General features: G+C 48.7%; 1 protein-coding gene across 1 annotated transcript in view; it reads right to left on the reverse strand.

Annotated features, from left to right (window-relative positions):
• Window positions 1-11,076, reverse strand: part of LRRC4B (leucine rich repeat containing 4B) — a 267,108-nt gene extending 256,032 nt beyond the window's left edge. Inside the window, exon 1 of the mRNA XM_085616125.1 lies at window positions 9,707-11,076. The gene's annotated coding sequence lies outside the window, so the exon portion shown is untranslated. The remainder of the gene's footprint in view (window positions 1-9,706) is intronic.
• Window positions 11,077-12,409: the final 1,333 nt, after the last annotated feature.

Consider the following 12,409-nt stretch of genomic DNA (forward strand, 5'->3'; position numbering starts at 1 on the left):
TTCACTGAAAATGCATTGCCATTTAAAAACAAAAAACATTGACATTCACCAGTTATGCTAACTGACATAAGTATAACCTGTATGGCTGTGGTTTACTGCTTATGATATCACATATTACATCACTGATGACATCAGAAATCTATGGCGGTGCAAGTTATTCTTATATCAGTTACGTATACTTTGTGAATTTTCGTGTTTTTTTGTTTTTAACTGTGGTGCTTTTTCAAAGAACTTTAAAGACACTGTTCATCACAGACTCGTGTGACTAAGGACCCACTCATATCTGTCTGTCACATCCCCAAATCCATGAGATGTGAGTCTATTCCAACTTGCATCCCTCTTCTCCATTGTATAAGAGGGTGAATCTCAATGATGTGAGGAACTTGTACTCTATACAGTTTTAATGAAGCACACCTCGCCGCAGGGTCCACATACACCCTGGACACTGGTGTAATTCTCCCTATTCCACACTCATATCTGCTAGTGCACAAGTCTCAATACTACACTTCAGTTGGCAGCTGAATATCACACAACTAACCAAACAGCTATGGCCGAGGATCCCAAATACTATATGTTTACTCACATATATTGGCCTACACAGTTGCTGCAAGGGTACACTAAAACGCCTGTGCTCACACGCCTATGTTTATATGTATAGTCCAAAAGTATACAAGTCTTTGCACAGTACTGAGAATCACTATACAAAACATGTACTCACACATCACACCTTCAGGGCAAGGTACTGGACATGTACACATCTCTATGAGCAGATTACAACACACATACATCTTCAAGTTGCTATATAGGGCTGGCATGACCATAAATGCCTGCTTGTGTGAGGTTCCCATATGACCATACACCACTCTACTGTCCAGAGGAGGAAACTAAATTAGCATTTGTACTTACACACATTTTTGTGTTTAAATGCGCCAGTGTGACATATGACAATGCCTGTCTGAAGATTGTAGTGTCACATATTGCACACCTTTAGAAGGATTTTAATATCACGCTTGTATCCACGCATCCCTGAGGTTTCAATACTATGCATGCAAGTCCACACACTAACATTCACCTACACACCTCTTACTGTGGAGCATACTCAGTACTATGCAGATTCCCACACACCGTTGGCCATATGAGGATTGCAATCATACACATGAGCTCACACACTTCTGAAGGAGGCTGCTCCACAAAACTGCACATGTCCCCACACAGCTCTGTGTGATGGTACCAATAGACAGATTATTCTCACACACCTTTTATAGTGGGCTGATCTAAATCAGACACAGGCACCTATGCACATCTAACATGATAGGCCTGCAACTTAGGTATTAGTAATACACAGTTTTCATCACACCTCAAACTATTTGGGAGGGGGGGTCTCATTACTAGGCATCCCTGAATATGTGAGGCATACATTCTCACACGCCTGTACGGTTGGACCCAAACTCTATTTTCACTCCTTTCCTCTCACCGTACCATAGTACCCTCCATTCTATGAAAATGCTCATTATTACAATTCACACCTCCTATGCACTGCTGTAGATGAATGCACAAGACAAGGTCTGCAATATTTTATGGACCTCCATAAATTTGGATACATGATCTCCTCTCCCCTACAACTTTGTGATGTACTAGAGGCCTTGTAATATGACCTGAAGAAGCCTTGAAATATGCATAGGCCAAAACACTTTGACTATACTTTATGAGAAGTGTTTACAGCTACAAAAACTAGAAAGGATTCTTGGCTTCTTTGTTGAACATTCATCAGGATAAAATAGAATGTGACCTGGATTCACCACTACCTTGGTAAGGTACGACACAAGAGGATATGTGCAAAAAGAACAGACGATGGCCAATCACTGTGCCACTGGATTCAAGCTAGCCTGGCTGATGATACCTCGAAACCAGTCCCAGGATGCTTGTTTCCGGTCCATGGAGGACCTGGCCTGGCAGTTCGGGCTGGACTGTTCCCATGAGGCACAGTGTCAATACTGATTTGCATGTAGCTGGGTCCACACTGGGGTGGTGTACTGAGCCAAAGAACGATGGATTAAATCCAGATCTCTAGACTGGGGGGAAAGTGGTTGAAAGGTTTCATCACTACGTCCATCGTCTTGTTGTGTTTAATAGGGGATATGTGTCATGGACCTACAAAGTAAAGATTTTGCAAGAGGAGATGGATTTCTTGGAACCATGAAACTAAAGCACTTTTAGTATTTCTGCTGATTTCTGTTTGAATATGATAATGAGAGAATAAATTCGAAAATAATTTGTGTGCAATAATTTGAGAATCAATTGAACACAACATAAGGTTAGTTTGAGTACTGTACATGCACACTAGCTATAATTGGACACAGATCCTTAACAATCTATGTTCTAACTCAACAGTCTATATACTACAAAAGGCCTCAAGCACTCATGTTTACCATTGGTCGTTGGAGTGTACAAAACTCTCGCCCCAGGAGCTGCTGTTACTCTGGTGCTACCCCACAATCCACAACATATTTTTCTAGAACACATATCTGGAATTGTTATTAACTCTCTACTGGAAGGCCTCCAGTACTTGCAGTCATTCGCAGCCCTTGGTGGCACCACGCAGAGCAACTTCTGCAGGTGGCCCTTGAGATCTCACGCAACTTTAAAATCTAGAACATGCCACAACTGGAAACTAATAAATATAGGATATAACATGTCCCTCCAAGTAGGCAGAGCTTTCTGCAGCACTTGATACATGGAACGCCTCAAGCTTCTGTCAATGGAGCACACCTGTCACAAAGCTGACTGCGTGTTATGTGGCATTGCTGGAGCATCCTATCCTAGACTTGGATATATACGGTGCCCATAAGCACTCTCACCTATGGGTGCCCCTGACAACAGCTTCTGTGGGAGTCCCTGGTGCCCTTATTCACATTTAGACTCTTGAGCACACCTAAACAACAGAGGCTGCCAAATATCTCATATTTGATATACATGACACTGCTTGTAGGTAGAGCTCCATGCAGCACTTTATACAGGAAGGCCATAAGGACACCCAGCACAACAACCTCCGCAGGAGACATCAACACTCTCCTACAGCCTAAAACTATTGGCCAAACCTAAACTACAGAAGCTGCCAAATATCTCATATTTGATATACATGACACTGCTTGTAGGTAGAGCTTCCTGCAGGACTTTATACAGGAAGGCCATAAAGACACCCAGCACAACAACCTCCGCAGGAGACATCAACACTCTCCTACAGCCTAAAACTATTGGCCAAACCTAAACTACAGAAGCTGCCAAACATGGAAATAAATGGTCATAGCAGTGCTTGTAGGTACAACTCCCAGCAGCACTCTATGAAGGAAGGCCATAAGCATACCCAACACCCACCGCAGGAGACGCCAACACTCTCCTACAGCCTAAAACTATTGGCCACACCTAAACTACAGAAGCTACCAAACATGGGAAATAAATAGTCATAGCAGTGCTTGTCGGTACAACTCCCAGCAGCACTCTATGAAGGAAGGCCATAAGCATACCCAACACCCACCGCAGGAGACGGCAACACTTTCCTTTAACCTAAAACTATTGGACACACCTAAACTACAGAAGCTGCTAAACATGGGAAATAAATGGTCATAGCAGTGCTTGTAGGTACAGCTCCCAGCAGCACTCTATGAAGGAACGCCATAAGCACACCCAACACAACAACCTCCGCAGGAGACGGCAACACTTTCCTTTAACCTAAAACTATTGGACACACCTAAACTACAGAAGCTGCTAAACATGGGAAATAAATGGTCATAGCAGTGCTTGTAGGTACAGCTCTCAGCAGCACTCAATGAAGGAAGGCCATAAGCACACCCAACACAACAACCTATACTAGAGATACCAACACTCTCCTACAGCCTAAAACTATTGGACACACCTAAACTACAGAAGGTGCCAAACATGGAAAATAAATGGTCCTAGCCATGCTTGTAGGGACAGCTCCCAGCAGCACTCTATGAAGGAAGGCCATAAGCACACCCAACACAACAACCACCGCAGGAGACGCCAACACTTTCCTACAGCCTGAAACTATTGGACACACCTAAACTACAGAAGGTGCCAAACATGGAAAATAAATGGTCATAGCAGTGCTTGTAGGTACAGCTTCCAGCAGCACTCTATGAAGGAAGGCCATAAGCATACCCAACACCCACTGCAGGAGACGCCAACACTCTCCTACAGCCTAAAACTATTGGACACACCTAAACTACAGAAGCTGCTAAACATGGGAAATAAATGGTCATAGCAGTGCTTGTAGGTACAGCTCCCAGCAGCACTCTATGAAGGAAGGCCATAAGCACACCCAACACAACAACCACCGCAGGAGACGGCAACACTTTCCTATAACCTAAAACTATTGGACACACCTAAACTACAGAAGCTGCTAAACATGGGAAATAAATGGTCATAGCAGTGCTTGTAGGTACAGCTCCCAGCAGCACTCTATGAAGGAACGCCATAAGCACACCCAACACAACAACCCATACTAGAGATACCAACACTCTCCTACAGCCTAAAACTATTGGACACACCTAAACTACAGAAGGTGCCAAACATGGAAAATAAATGGTCATAGCCGTGCTTGTAGGGACAGCTCCCAGCAGCACTCTATGAAGGAAGGCCATAAGCACACGCAACACAACAACCACCACAGGAGATGCCAACACTCTCCTACAGCCTAAAACTATTGGCCAAACCTAAACTACAGAAGCTGCCAAACATGGGAAATAAATGGTCATAGCAGTGCTTGTCGGTACAACTCCCAGCAGTACGCTATGATGGAAGGTCATAAGCATACCCAACACCCACCGCAGGAGACGCCAACACTCTCCTACAGCCTAAAACTATTGGCCACACCTAAACTACAGAAGCTGCTAAACATGGGAAATAAATGGTCATAGCAGTGCTTGTAGGTACAGCTCCCAGCAGCACTCTATGAAGGAACGCCATAAGCACACCCAACACAATAACCACCACAGGAGACGCCAACACTTTCCTACAGCCTAAAACTATTGGACACACCTAAACTACAGAAGGTGCCAAATATGGAAAATAAATGGTCATAGCAGTGCTTGCAGGTACAGCTCCAAGCAGCACGCTATGAAGGAAGGCCATAAGCACACCCAACACAACAACCACCGCAGGAGACGCCTACACTTTCCTATAACCTAAAACTATTGGACACACCTAAACTACTGAAGCTGCTAAACATGGGAAATAAATGGTCATAGCAGTGCTTGTAGGTGCAGCTCCCAGCAGCACTCTATGAAGGAAGGCCATAAGCTCAACCAACACAACAACGTATACTAGAAACACCAACACTCTCCTACAGCCTAAAACTATTGGACACACCTAAACTACAGAAGGTGCCAAACATGGAAAATAAATGGTCATAGCCGTGCTTGTAGGTACAGCTCTCAGCAGCACTCAATGAAGGAAGGCCATAAGCACACCGAACACAACATCCTATACTAGAGACACCAACACTCTCCTACAGCCTAAAACTTTTGGCCACACCTAAACTACAGAAGGTGCCAAACATGGGAAATAAATGGTCATAGCAGTGCTTGTAGGTGCAGCTCCCAGCAGCACTCTATGAAGGAAGTCCATAAGCATACCCAACATCCACCGCAGGAGACGCCAACACTCTCCTACAGCCTAAAACTATTGGCCACACCTAAACTTCAGAGGGTGCCAAACATAGGAAATAAATGGTCATAGCAGTGCTTGTAAGTACAGCTTCCAGCAGCACTCTATGAAGGAAGGCCATAAGCATACCCACCACCCACCACAGGAGACGCCAACACTCTCCTACAGCCTAAAACTATTGGCCAAACCTAAAACACAGAAGCTGCCAAACATGGGAAATAAAGGGTCATAGCAGTGCTTGTCGGTACAACTCCCAGCAGCACTCCACGAAGGAAGGCCATAAGCATACCCAACACCCACCGCAGGAGACGCCAACACTTTTCTACAGCCTAAAACTATCGGCCACACCAAAACTACAGAAGGTGCCAAACATCGGATAGAAAGGGGCCTTAGCACTGCTTGTAGGTAGAGCTTCCTACAGGACTCTAAACAGGAAGGCCATAAGCACACCCAACACAACAACCTGTGCAGGAGACACCAACACCCTCCTACAGCCTAAAACTATGGGCCACACCTAAACTACAGAATGTGCCAAACATCGGATATAAATAGGACATAGCAGTGCTGATAGGTCAGCTTCTGCAGCACTCTATACAGGAGGGCCATACGCGCACCAACACAAAAACCTCCACAGGAGACGCCAGTACACTAGGGTGAGCAGACGTCACGCATTTCCCCAGTCAGTCCTGGCTTTCTGAGGACTGCCCTGGTGTCCATATGGTTTCCTTGATTTCAAATCCATGTCCCGGTTTTTGGGTCAAAGGTCAAGTCAGCCTGCAAATGACAATTGAATGGTATACTATAATTAATTTCTCAGTTTTTTCAGGCAGCGCAGGGGGAAGTGGGCTGCATGCTCGCAGCAGAGGGGAGGAGGGCAGAGATGCACATAACATGAGCTATGACAGGATCTCTACCCTGAGACCCCCTGCCCGCCTCCCCACTCTGTCTCCCCTCTGCTGGGTGCATGCAGCCGACTTCCCCCTGCACTATGTGAAAGAAACAGAGAAATGATTTAAGGATACTGTATATCTACTTATGGAGGAGATACACACAGACACACAGGCACAAGCACCCCTTCCTGACCCCTCCCCCATGCAAGAATCGGTACAGGCCAGACATGAAAAAAGGCTTAATACTGTAGTCCTTCTTTCATGTCTGGCCTTTCCCGGTTTTTACTCCTCAAAATCGGGTCACCCTGCAGTACCCTCATACAACCTTCAAGCCCAGAGGCGCTGGAAGCAGGGGTGCGGGGTGCTGCAGCCCTCCCAAAGGAAACCATGCTGGAGTTCGGAAGGTGAACGAGCAATAGAGATAGATGCCTCATGTCACCTTTGCTGGGCATTCAAAGACAAAGGTCAAATGTCAGGCTCTGTCTTCTGACAAATCCCTGTTCATTTGGAAACTGGTGTTTATTTGTATTTTCCTGACTGCAAAGGGAGAGGATGTTGTAAAAGTGACCCAGGTGACAATCTTGCTGGGGTACAGGAAGTGCAAGGAAGGCTACAGGATGTCCGCTTTTTCCCCTGAATAGACAACAGCATTTAAATACTTGTAAATTAAATATACAAATATTTCGAAATATATCAGCAATTAGGAAAGCACACACAAAGCACATTTTTTGTAATTCAGAAGTGCGATGAAAAGAAAGATATTAATAGGAAAAAAATAAATCAAGACACTTTTACTTGGTGCAAATGATAAATATTTGCTGAAACTCAATTTCCACAAATCATCGTTTGAACACTATATAGTTTTAGCAGTAAAACTGCATGTCTGTGCAAATGTAGTGGCCACAGTATGCTACCCCACCAGTGATCCAAAATGCATCACCGGCTACAAACTACACCCTTACCAGTCTTCCGCTGAATGGGCGTGGCACACTTACCACTCTTGTTTTGTGTGTGACGCTTGGATTGTTCACAATCCCAATGACTTCAGTGATGTAACATTATTGGCAGCAGCCCCACTCTGAAAATTGCCCCAGCACCACTGTTCAAACCTTGAGCTCCTCTTCCCAAATCTGCAGATAACGTAACTTCTGTAAAGATAGGCCTCAAGTTTCTGTGGCTGGCACCAATTCATTGAGGGCACCTCATGCAAAATTGTCTACACCAAGTGGCATTGATGTTCCCTCAACACTAGATACGGCGTCCCAGAAGTAATGGAGACCTCAAACCCTTGACCCTGTATTCACTCTTCACAAGGAGTCCTTTGGCACTTGCAGTTCCCACGTGCACTTGGCGCACACCTCACACAACATTCTCTGCCAGGCCCCGTGCCCCCAGGGAACCTAAAAATGTTGAGTTGCTTGCACTATATTGGGGCTTCTTTTTAAATGCATTTAGTTTGATTGCATTTTATAATTTTAATTATTGTGAATGCAGTTTTACCAATTTTAAATAATTGACACAAATAAAATAAATAATATGATCATATGAGTTGCTTTTTTTTCAAAACTACAAAATTACCAACGGCCTCTGGAAAACAAGGCCTTCAACTTCTGCGGTGGCCACGGTCCAAGGAGTGCTCGTCAAACAACAGCGCCTGCATGAAGCATCTTTGGCGCTTCTCTTCCTTGCCTGCATTGTTATCTCCTCTCTACTGAAGACCTACAGGTGCCACCAGTCCTGGGAGGCCCTCACACAACACGCGCCTGAAGAAGGCCGCAATGCATGGCCTTCCCTCCAAGTCCATGGATTCCGACCTCCATTGCGGGCTGCGGTGCGCGCGCTCGCTCGCTCCCACGGGCCTGGCCCGCACTCCATCCCGCAGGATCGGTAACAGTTTGACTGCCCCTCAGCGGGTGCTCATTCGTGTGGTGCCTGGCGCAGTGACAGACACCACACCTCCTGCTTCACTCTCCAGAAGAGGCCTGCTTTCGGCCATTGCACGCGCATACAGTGTGTCTGTCGGTGGCGCGCCATCGCACACGACCCTGAGAGGCCCTTATAATCGCGATATGTCCCTGCAGTGCCCCATCATGCCTCCCCACCTCGCGCGCAATGCACCCCGAGATGCTCCAAAGAGCACACACAACATGGCCTCGTGACTGTGATTGAGGCGTTTAGGAATCACTCTTAAGGGGGCAAACAGAGCTGCGTGGCTCTCCAGCGTCAGCCGGCTGGAAGGACGCATTCTGGGGAGGGGCATTTTATTTGGGGGTATCATTATTTGTAATGCATCCTGGTGGAGAGTGAAAAGATCATGCAGCGGGGGGGGGGGGGGGGGCTTTTTTGAGGGACTGCCTTCGCCTGCTTGTGAAAATGGACGTTATAGCGCTGCTGAGAGCATCCCGTGTGCAGGGAGGCACAGCACCCTCTGCCAGGGCGGATCGTGCTGCTGTACCACCCTGATGGAAACGAGCATCTTCCTGCTGGGGTCGTCTCTCTGCAGACGAAGCATAATGCACCTGGGAGGGTTAAACTCACGCCGAGGGGCTTCCCTCGTGAGCGCGAGCCTCTCCATGCTGCGGGGTGGATGGCTTCTGGCTGGAAGCTTCTGCTTCACGTTTATATGGGGGTCGAATTCTGATGGGGGTCCGCATTTTGCGGGTGGGGGTGCATCCAACTGTGCAGGACCATTGGCTGCGAGAGGGGTGCATCCTCGAGACTGGCGTGTGCATCCTCTTCATGGGGGGGGGGGAGTTGGGGGGGGCTGTATCGTGAAGGATGCTCCTAGGCTCACCAAATTCTGCAGGTGGGTGCGTCACATTGCCGCTTGTAGAGTGCAGCATCCCGAGATGGTGTTAATGTTACCATGTGTTCCCTATCGTGCAGACCCTGTCACCCCTATCCACCTGCCACCCCCCACACCCCGCGTCAGGTGGGCCGCTGCCTGGTCCCCGGGGACTCCCTATCCACACATACACAGATCGCCCCCATTCCGACAGAACCCCCTTCGCCCCCGAAAATGGGAAAATGACGAACAAAAGGCAAGAAAAGCCTGCATTGAGTCCCGGCCCCCGCCCCCCTCCCCTACCGGAGCCGAAGGACACGAATCATTTCTATGGTTACCAACTCACCCGTCTCCAGGGCTGCTGCCTGCTTCAGATGCCTTCCTCCGCTGCTCTGCTCCTCCTGCGCCCCCCTTCACCATTCCTTCAGGGGGGGCTTGTCCATGGAGACCCACGCAAATTTCAAAAGGGGAGCAGAAACGTAAAACACACACAGCAAGAAAAAAAATAATTAAAGAAAAATCTTTTGAAGGGTGGAAGGATCCTGTCCCTTTGGCGTCAGCGATCTTCAGCCCTTGCTTGGCCAAGGGTGCAGGGCCGAACCCCGGGGGTGTGACACGCAGGACTCTTAACGCAATCACGGTACTGGCAACATCACCGGGCCCCCATCCGCCCCCTCCCCGTGTCACACACGCAGCCGCGTGCGCACGGGTGTCCAAGAGCCCCCCGACAACAGGTGAGATGCGGGGGGATTCACCGCATCGCCGCCTTCCTAGCCATGTATCACAGCGGTCACGCCAAGCCCCCTCCGTGGCACGCACCTTGTCACAAATATGAAAGGGAAAAAAAATCAAAAACAGTGGGAGGGTGGCTCTCCGTCCAGATCCCGCGGGGAAGGGCCCCCCTCCTCTGTGCTCTATTCACAGACTCTGTCTCTCCCTCCGGCGTCTCTATTCACGAGCTCCGTCACTCTCTCTCTCTCTCCTTGGCTCTCCCCTGTTTTGTGGGTGAAATAATTTCCCCTTTGTGGTGTGATTATGGTTTCCAGTCACACGGCAGTGCGGGGCATCGCTCTCAGCGCTTCCCCTCGGGCCCCTCCTTTCCTCGGCCCCTGCATCCGTCCTTCCCTTTATTTGATTTCACGCGGGGCTGGCTGGACCGCCTCGGCTGCGGAACAGGAGGCGGTGAAGCAGACGCCCCTGCCCCGGCTCACCGGGATGTGCAGAGAGGACGGGCGCGATGTGCAGGGAATGGCGCCATCCTTCGCCTGAGCTCAGCCCTGGACCACGCGCCTTCCTTCAGAGCCAGAATCCGTGCAGCCGCAGCCCCTTCTCTCAGGAACGTACCCGTCTCTGCATATCTCCAATATGGCCAAATACCTGTGCGCAGGGCCCGGGGGGTGGGGGCCAAGCCCGGCAGGAGGGGGGCTCAGGAGGAGCCTCTCCAAGACGATGGGAATAATAAATCCGTTCTTCCTCGCTGTCTTTCTCTCTCTTTTTTCTGTCCTCTTGATCGCACAAATAAAACCCAATTATCTAATTACCAAGCCGCAGCCTCCTCCATGATTGGTCCTGGGCTGAAGCAGCAGCGAGGTGCAGCGCAGCGGAGACAGAAGCGTGTGCCCAGGCGGCCCTGGCACCACCTCCTTCCCCGGGACCCTCCTACCTGAGGGGAGGAGGGGCGGAGAGAGGGATGGGGACAGGGGAGAGGGAGGAAAGAGAGCCGAGGGGCTGTGCGAGTGAAAGAGAAGGACCCACACTGAAGGAAGTGCGGGGGGGGGGGGGTATCCAGGGCAGAGAAGAGAGACGAGGGAGGGTGGGGCAGATGAAGAAAGCAAGGAGGACAGAGATGGGGGCAGCGGAGAGGAAGGGTGACTAATGACCAAAGGCCACGGTCATCATTTTTCTGTCACATCTCTCAGAATCTGGCCTGGGCTATCTTCTGCGCGCTACCGCGTCTCTCAAAGAGAATGGGCGGTGAGAGGGTCCGGTACTTCCCAGGGGAGGGCTGCACGCTTAGAAGAGCAATCGCTGTCATGGCTGGGCCTACTGTGTGTGAATCACTACTCTTCTCTCGGCTATTTTGGTTGTGAGCAAGACTGCGCGCCTGCATCATTGTATGAGCATTTGAGAAAATTGTCTCGTCCATGTCTTGGCTTACCCACAAGGGTCTGCTAATTGGTATGCTCCAGCTCTCCCGTGGTCTTCCATTTTTGCATCTGGCGCTTCAAAACGCATGCTTTATTTACCCCCTACTCTCTGCCCAGGCCTTTTGCCAAATTTCTGAGGCCCAGGTGTAAAGATGGGATCACATGAGGTAGACAGCGAACTGGGGCTGTCCTCGTCTGTTCTGGGCAGCAACCACATCTCTGCTCCAAAGAGGTCCTGCTGTGGTGGCGCTACCAACTGCTGGGGCAGGGCAAGGGCTGGCATGTAGCATGCCTGTTCCATAACACTTCTATTCCTGGCCTGACCTGGGCAGTATCGGGCAGGGAGGCTGTCCTTGTAGCGTGTGAGATGAATGCCACGTATTGAACATGGTGGCAGGCAGCTGGCGCTTGCTTCTAGTTTCAGATGCAAGCACAACCCTGTACAGGGCCTTGGATACTACCAAAGGTCACCTTTGTGGAAGGGGTGCGGGTGGGGTACTGAAAGATAGTTTTTTTTTTAACTTTTACTGCAGCAGATCTGGTAAGCTGGGCATCGCCAGAGATGCACAGAGGGCATCAGTAAAGGTGTCCTGGTTTTGGGCATTTAGGAGCGAATGGCGTGGGCCTTGCTGGTTTATTTTTCTTGACTCAGCGTAGGGGACTCCTAAACATTTCTGTATTAATATAACACTCCATCACCTTTACAGGATACATATTGCTTCTGTATGCAGGAATGCTTAAAGTTTCTTGGGTTAAGTTTACTAAAAAGTTTCAGGTTACCCACCAGGCATGTGTCATTCATTAGTTTCAATGGAGGTAAAATATGCAAACAGTCTTAAAACACTAAACACATTTATAAACTCGAACATTACTACTCAGCAGCAATAAAATGGGTCCAGTTC

Source organism: Triturus cristatus, chromosome 7 (genome assembly GCF_964204655.1).
Source record: "Triturus cristatus chromosome 7, aTriCri1.1, whole genome shotgun sequence".
In the NCBI taxonomy this organism is placed as follows: domain Eukaryota; kingdom Metazoa; phylum Chordata; class Amphibia; order Caudata; family Salamandridae; genus Triturus; species Triturus cristatus.